The sequence below is a fragment of the Gymnoscopelus braueri genome (assembly GCF_963280865.1).
Source record: "Gymnoscopelus braueri genome assembly, contig: SCAFFOLD_49, whole genome shotgun sequence".
Classification (NCBI taxonomy): Eukaryota; Metazoa; Chordata; class Actinopteri; order Myctophiformes; family Myctophidae; genus Gymnoscopelus; species Gymnoscopelus braueri.
The window spans coordinates 233,945-242,380 of NW_027660827.1; positions in this window are offsets into that span (position 1 = coordinate 233,945).

An 8,436-nucleotide genomic window follows, 5' to 3' on the forward strand; every position below is an offset into this window, starting at 1 on the left:
CCTTTTGGCATTAGTGTCCTTTTAGCATCAGTGTCCTTTTGGCACTTATCATTGTCCTTTTGGCATTAGTGTCCTTTTGGCATCAGTGTCCTTTTGGCACTTATCATTGTCCTTTTGGCATTAGTGTCCTTTTGGCATCAGTGTCCTTTTGGCACTTATCATTGTCCTTTTGGCATTAGTGTCCTTTTGGCATCAGTGTCCTTTTGGCATCAATGTCCTTTTGGCATCAGTGTCCTTTTAGCATCAGTGTCCTTTTGGCACTTATCATTGTCCTTTTGGCATTAGTGTCCTTTTAGCATCAGTGTCCTTTTGGCACTTATCATTGTCCTTTTGGCATTAGTGTCCTTTTAGCATCAGTGTCCTTTTGGCACTTATCATTGTCCTTTTGGCATTAGTGTCCTTTTAGCATCAGTGTCCTTTTGGCACTTATAGGTTACAAACATAACCCCAGTTATCATTGGCCTTTTGGCATTAGTGTCCTTTTAGCATCAGTGTCCTTTTGGCACTTATAGGTTACAAACATAACCCCAGTTATCATTGGCCTTTTGGCATTAGTGTCCTTTTAGCATCAGTGTCCTTTTGGCACTTATCATTGTCCTTTTGGCATTAGTGTCCTTTTAGCATCAGTGTCCTTTTGGCACTTATCATTGTCCTTTTGGCATTAGTGTCCTTTTAGCATCAGTGTCCTTTTGGCACTTATCATTGTCCTTTTGGCATTAGTGTCCTTTTAGCATCAGTGTCCTTTTGGCACTTATCATTGTCCTTTTGGCATTAGTGTCCTTTTAGCATCAGTGTCCTTTTGGCACTTATCATTGTCCTTTTGGCATTAGTGTCCTTTTAGCATCAGTGTCCTTTTGGCACTTATCATTGTCCTTTTGGCATTAGTGTCCTTTTAGCATCAGTGTCCTTTTGGCACTTATCATTGTCCTTTTGGCATTAGTGTCCTTTTAGCATCAGTGTCCTTTTGGCACTTATCATTGTCCTTTTGGCATTAGTGTCCTTTTGGCATCAGTGTCCTTTTGGCACTTATAGGTTACAAACATAACCCCAGTTATCATTGGCCTTTTGGCATCAGTGTCCTTTTGGCATCAATGTCCTTTTGGCATCAGTGTCCTTTTAGCATCAGTGTCCTTTTGGCACTTATCATTGTCCTTTTGGCATTAGTGTCCTTTTAGCATCAGTGTCCTTTTGGCACTTATCATTGTCCTTTTGGCATTAGTGTCCTTTTGGCATCAGTGTCCTTTTGGCATCAATGTCCTTTTGGCATCAGTGTCCTTTTAGCATCAGTGTCCTTTTGGCACTTATCATTGTCCTTTTGGCATTAGTGTCCTTTTAGCATCAGTGTCCTTTTGGCACTTATCATTGTCCTTTTGGCATTAGTGTCCTTTTAGCATCAGTGTCCTTTTGGCACTTATCATTGTCCTTTTGGCATTAGTGTCCTTTTAGCATCAGTGTCCTTTTGGCATCAATGTCCTTTTGGCATCAGTGTCCTTTTAGCACCAGTGTCCTTTTGGCACTTATCATTGTCCTTTTGGCATTAGTGTCCTTTTAGCATCAGTGTCCTTTTGGCACTTATCATTGTCCTTTTGGCATTAGTGTCCTTTTAGCATCAGTGTCCTTTTGGCACTTATCATTGTCCTTTTGGCATTAGTGTCCTTTTAGCATCAGTGTCCTTTTGGCACTTATCATTGTCCTTTTGGCATTAGTGTCCTTTTAGCATCAGTGTCCTTTTGGCACTTATCATTGTCCTTTTGGCATTAGTGTCCTTTTAGCATCAGTGTCCTTTTGGCACTTATCATTGTCCTTTTGGCATTAGTGTCCTTTTAGCATCATTGTCCTTTTGGCATTAGTGTCCTTTTAGCATCAGTGTCCTTTTGGCACTTATCATTGTCCTTTTGGCATTAGTGTCCTTTTAGCATCAGTGTCCTTCTGGCACTTATCATTGTCCTTTTGGCATTAGTGTCCTTTTAGCATCAGTGTCCTTTTGGCACTTATCATTGTCCTTTTGGCATTAGTGTCCTTTTAGCATCAGTGTCCTTTTGGCACTTATCATTGTCCTTTTGGCATTAGTGTCCTTTTGGCATCAGTGTCCTTTTGGCACTTATCATTGTCCTTTTGGCATTAGTGTCCTTTTGGCATCAGTGTCCTTTTGGCATCAATGTCCTTTTGGCATCAGTGTCCTTTTAGCATCAGTGTCCTTTTGGCACTTATCATTGTCCTTTTGGCATTAGTGTCCTTTTAGCATCAGTGTCCTTTTGGCACTTATCATTGTCCTTTTGGCATTAGTGTCCTTTTAGCATCAGTGTCCTTTTGGCACTTATCATTGTCCTTTTGGCATTAGTGTCCTTTTGGCATCAGTGTCCTTTTGGCACTTATAGGTTACAAACATAACCCCAGTTATCATTGGCCTTTTGGCATTAGTGTCCTTTTGGCATCAGTGTCCTTTTGGCATCAATGTCCTTTTGGCATCAGTGTCCTTTTAGCATCAGTGTCCTTTTGGCACTTATCATTGTCCTTTTGGCATTAGTGTCCTTTTAGCATCAGTGTCCTTTTGGCACTTATCATTGTCCTTTTGGCATTAGTGTCCTTTTGGCATCAGTGTCCTTTTGGCATCAATGTCCTTTTGGCATCAGTGTCCTTTTAGCATCAGTGTCCTTTTGGCACTTATCATTATCCTTTTGGCATTAGTGTCCTTTTAGCATCAGTGTCCTTTTGGCATCAATGTCCTTTTGGCATCAGTGTCCTTTTAGCATCAGTGTCCTTTTGGCACTTATCATTGTCCTTTTGGCATTAGTGTCCTTTTAGCATCAGTGTCCTTTTGGCACTTATCATTGTCCTTTTGGCATTAGTGTCCTTTTAGCATCAGTGTCCTTTTGGCACTTATCATTGTCCTTTTGGCATTAGTGTCCTTTTAGCATCAGTGTCCTTTTAGCACCAGTGTCCTTTTGGCACTTATCATTGTCCTTTTGGCATTAGTGTCCTTTTAGCATCAGTGTCCTTTTGGCACTTATCATTGTCCTTTTGGCATTAGTGTCCTTTTAGCATCAGTGTCCTTTTGGCACTTATCATTGTCCTTTTGGCATTAGTGTCCTTTTAGCATCAGTGTCCTTTTGGCACTTATCATTGTCCTTTTGGCATTAGTGTCCTTTTAGCATCAGTGTCCTTTTGGCACTTATCATTGTCCTTTTGGCATTAGTGTCCTTTTAGCATCAGTGTCCTTTTGGCACTTATCATTGTCCTTTTGGCATTAGTGTCCTTTTAGCATCAGTGTCCTTTTGGCACTTATCATTGTCCTTTTGGCATTAGTGTCCTTTTGGCATCAGTGTCCTTTTGGCACTTATCATTGTCCTTTTGGCATTAGTGTCCTTTTGGCATCAGTGTCCTTTTGGCACTTATCATTGTCCTTTTGGCATTAGTGTCCTTTTGGCATCAGTGTCCTTTTGGCATCAATGTCCTTTTGGCATCAGTGTCCTTTTAGCATCAGTGTCCTTTTGGCATTTATCATTGTCCTTTTGGCATTAGTGTCCTTTTAGCATCAGTGTCCTTTTGGCACTTATCATTGTCCTTTTGGCATTAGTGTCCTTTTAGCATCAGTGTCCTTTTGGCACTTATCATTGTCCTTTTGGCATTAGTGTCCTTTTAGCATCAGTGTCCTTTTGGCACTTATAGGTTACAAACATAACCCCAGTTATCATTGGCCTTTTGGCATTAGTGTCCTTTTAGCATCAGTGTCCTTTTGGCACTTATAGGTTACAAACATAACCCCAGTTATCATTGGCCTTTTGGCATTAGTGTCCTTTTAGCATCAGTGTCCTTTTGGCACTTATCATTGTCCTTTTGGCATTAGTGTCCTTTTAGCATCAGTGTCCTTTTGGCACTTATCATTGTCCTTTTGGCATTAGTGTCCTTTTAGCATCAGTGTCCTTTTGGCACTTATCATTGTCCTTTTGGCATTAGTGTCCTTTTAGCATCAGTGTCCTTTTGGCACTTATCATTGTCCTTTTGGCATTAGTGTCCTTTTAGCATCAGTGTCCTTTTGGCACTTATCATTGTCCTTTTGGCATTAGTGTCCTTTTAGCATCAGTGTCCTTTTGGCACTTATCATTGTCCTTTTGGCATTAGTGTCCTTTTAGCATCAGTGTCCTTTTGGCACTTATCATTGTCCTTTTGGCATTAGTGTCCTTTTAGCATCAGTGTCCTTTTGGCACTTATCATTGTCCTTTTGGCATTAGTGTCCTTTTGGCATCAGTGTCCTTTTGGCACTTATAGGTTACAAACATAACCCCAGTTATCATTGGCCTTTTGGCATCAGTGTCCTTTTGGCATCAATGTCCTTTTGGCATCAGTGTCCTTTTAGCATCAGTGTCCTTTTGGCACTTATCATTGTCCTTTTGGCATTAGTGTCCTTTTAGCATCAGTGTCCTTTTGGCACTTATCATTGTCCTTTTGGCATTAGTGTCCTTTTGGCATCAGTGTCCTTTTGGCATCAATGTCCTTTTGGCATCAGTGTCCTTTTAGCATCAGTGTCCTTTTGGCACTTATCATTGTCCTTTTGGCATTAGTGTCCTTTTAGCATCAGTGTCCTTTTGGCACTTATCATTGTCCTTTTGGCATTAGTGTCCTTTTAGCATCAGTGTCCTTTTGGCACTTATCATTGTCCTTTTGGCATTAGTGTCCTTTTAGCATCAGTGTCCTTTTGGCATCAATGTCCTTTTGGCATCAGTGTCCTTTTAGCACCAGTGTCCTTTTGGCACTTATCATTGTCCTTTTGGCATTAGTGTCCTTTTAGCATCAGTGTCCTTTTGGCACTTATCATTGTCCTTTTGGCATTAGTGTCCTTTTAGCATCAGTGTCCTTTTGGCACTTATCATTGTCCTTTTGGCATTAGTGTCCTTTTAGCATCAGTGTCCTTTTGGCACTTATCATTGTCCTTTTGGCATTAGTGTCCTTTTAGCATCAGTGTCCTTTTGGCACTTATCATTGTCCTTTTGGCATTAGTGTCCTTTTAGCATCAGTGTCCTTTTGGCACTTATCATTGTCCTTTTGGCATTAGTGTCCTTTTAGCATCATTGTCCTTTTGGCATTAGTGTCCTTTTAGCATCAGTGTCCTTTTGGCACTTATCATTGTCCTTTTGGCATTAGTGTCCTTTTAGCATCAGTGTCCTTTTGGCACTTATCATTGTCCTTTTGGCATTAGTGTCCTTTTAGCATCAGTGTCCTTTTGGCACTTATCATTGTCCTTTTGGCATTAGTGTCCTTTTAGCATCAGTGTCCTTTTGGCACTTATCATTGTCCTTTTGGCATTAGTGTCCTTTTGGCATCAGTGTCCTTTTGGCACTTATCATTGTCCTTTTGGCATTAGTGTCCTTTTGGCATCAGTGTCCTTTTGGCATCAATGTCCTTTTGGCATCAGTGTCCTTTTAGCATCAGTGTCCTTTTGGCACTTATCATTGTCCTTTTGGCATTAGTGTCCTTTTAGCATCAGTGTCCTTTTGGCACTTATCATTGTCCTTTTGGCATTAGTGTCCTTTTAGCATCAGTGTCCTTTTGGCACTTATCATTGTCCTTTTGGCATTAGTGTCCTTTTGGCATCAGTGTCCTTTTGGCACTTATAGGTTACAAACATAACCCCAGTTATCATTGGCCTTTTGGCATTAGTGTCCTTTTAGCATCAGTGTCCTTTTGGCACTTATCATTGTCCTTTTGGCATTAGTGTCCTTTTAGCATCAGTGTCCTTTTGGCACTTATCATTGTCCTTTTGGCATTAGTGTCCTTTTAGCATCAGTGTCCTTTTGGCACTTATCATTGTCCTTTTGGCATTAGTGTCCTTTTAGCATCAGTGTCCTTTTGGCACTTATCATTGTCCTTTTGGCATTAGTGTCCTTTTAGCATCAGTGTCCTTTTGGCACTTATCATTGTCCTTTTGGCATTAGTGTCCTTTTAGCATCAGTGTCCTTTTGGCACTTATCATTGTCCTTTTGGCATTAGTGTCCTTTTAGCATCAGTGTCCTTTTGGCACTTATCATTGTCCTTTTGGCATTAGTGTCCTTTTAGCATCAGTGTCCTTTTGGCACTTATCATTGTCCTTTTGGCATTAGTGTCCTTTTGGCATCAGTGTCCTTTTGGCACTTATAGGTTACAAACATAACCCCAGTTATCATTGGCCTTTTGGCATCAGTGTCCTTTTGGCATCAATGTCCTTTTGGCATCAGTGTCCTTTTAGCATCAGTGTCCTTTTGGCACTTATCATTGTCCTTTTGGCATTAGTGTCCTTTTAGCATCAGTGTCCTTTTGGCACTTATCATTGTCCTTTTGGCATTAGTGTCCTTTTGGCATCAGTGTCCTTTTGGCATCAATGTCCTTTTGGCATCAGTGTCCTTTTAGCATCAGTGTCCTTTTGGCACTTATCATTGTCCTTTTGGCATTAGTGTCCTTTTAGCATCAGTGTCCTTTTGGCACTTATCATTGTCCTTTTGGCATTAGTGTCCTTTTAGCATCAGTGTCCTTTTGGCACTTATCATTGTCCTTTTGGCATTAGTGTCCTTTTAGCATCAGTGTCCTTTTGGCATCAATGTCCTTTTGGCATCAGTGTCCTTTTAGCACCAGTGTCCTTTTGGCACTTATCATTGTCCTTTTGGCATTAGTGTCCTTTTAGCATCAGTGTCCTTTTGGCACTTATCATTGTCCTTTTGGCATTAGTGTCCTTTTAGCATCAGTGTCCTTTTGGCACTTATCATTGTCCTTTTGGCATTAGTGTCCTTTTAGCATCAGTGTCCTTTTGGCACTTATCATTGTCCTTTTGGCATTAGTGTCCTTTTAGCATCAGTGTCCTTTTGGCACTTATCATTGTCCTTTTGGCATTAGTGTCCTTTTAGCATCAGTGTCCTTTTGGCACTTATCATTGTCCTTTTGGCATTAGTGTCCTTTTAGCATCATTGTCCTTTTGGCATTAGTGTCCTTTTAGCATCAGTGTCCTTTTGGCACTTATCATTGTCCTTTTGGCATTAGTGTCCTTTTAGCATCAGTGTCCTTTTGGCACTTATCATTGTCCTTTTGGCATTAGTGTCCTTTTAGCATCAGTGTCCTTTTGGCACTTATCATTGTCCTTTTGGCATTAGTGTCCTTTTAGCATCAGTGTCCTTTTGGCACTTATCATTGTCCTTTTGGCATTAGTGTCCTTTTGGCATCAGTGTCCTTTTGGCACTTATCATTGTCCTTTTGGCATTAGTGTCCTTTTGGCATCAGTGTCCTTTTGGCATCAATGTCCTTTTGGCATCAGTGTCCTTTTAGCATCAGTGTCCTTTTGGCACTTATCATTGTCCTTTTGGCATTAGTGTCCTTTTAGCATCAGTGTCCTTTTGGCACTTATCATTGTCCTTTTGGCATTAGTGTCCTTTTAGCATCAGTGTCCTTTTGGCACTTATCATTGTCCTTTTGGCATTAGTGTCCTTTTGGCATCAGTGTCCTTTTGGCACTTATAGGTTACAAACATAACCCCAGTTATCATTGGCCTTTTGGCATTAGTGTCCTTTTGGCATCAGTGTCCTTTTGGCATCAATGTCCTTTTGGCATCAGTGTCCTTTTAGCATCAGTGTCCTTTTGGCACTTATCATTGTCCTTTTGGCATTAGTGTCCTTTTAGCATCAGTGTCCTTTTGGCACTTATCATTGTCCTTTTGGCATTAGTGTCCTTTTGGCATCAGTGTCCTTTTGGCATCAATGTCCTTTTGGCATCAGTGTCCTTTTAGCATCAGTGTCCTTTTGGCACTTATCATTATCCTTTTGGCATTAGTGTCCTTTTAGCATCAGTGTCCTTTTGGCATCAATGTCCTTTTGGCATCAGTGTCCTTTTAGCATCAGTGTCCTTTTGGCACTTATCATTGTCCTTTTGGCATTAGTGTCCTTTTAGCATCAGTGTCCTTTTGGCACTTATCATTGTCCTTTTGGCATTAGTGTCCTTTTAGCATCAGTGTCCTTTTGGCACTTATCATTGTCCTTTTGGCATTAGTGTCCTTTTAGCATCAGTGTCCTTTTAGCACCAGTGTCCTTTTGGCACTTATCATTGTCCTTTTGGCATTAGTGTCCTTTTAGCATCAGTGTCCTTTTGGCACTTATCATTGTCCTTTTGGCATTAGTGTCCTTTTAGCATCAGTGTCCTTTTGGCACTTATCATTGTCCTTTTGGCATTAGTGTCCTTTTAGCATCAGTGTCCTTTTGGCACTTATCATTGTCCTTTTGGCATTAGTGTCCTTTTAGCATCAGTGTCCTTTTGGCACTTATCATTGTCCTTTTGGCATTAGTGTCCTTTTAGCATCAGTGTCCTTTTGGCACTTATCATTGTCCTTTTGGCATTAGTGTCCTTTTAGCATCAGTGTCCTTTTGGCACTTATCATTGTCCTTTTGGCATTAGTGTCCTTTTGGCATCAGTGTCCTTTTG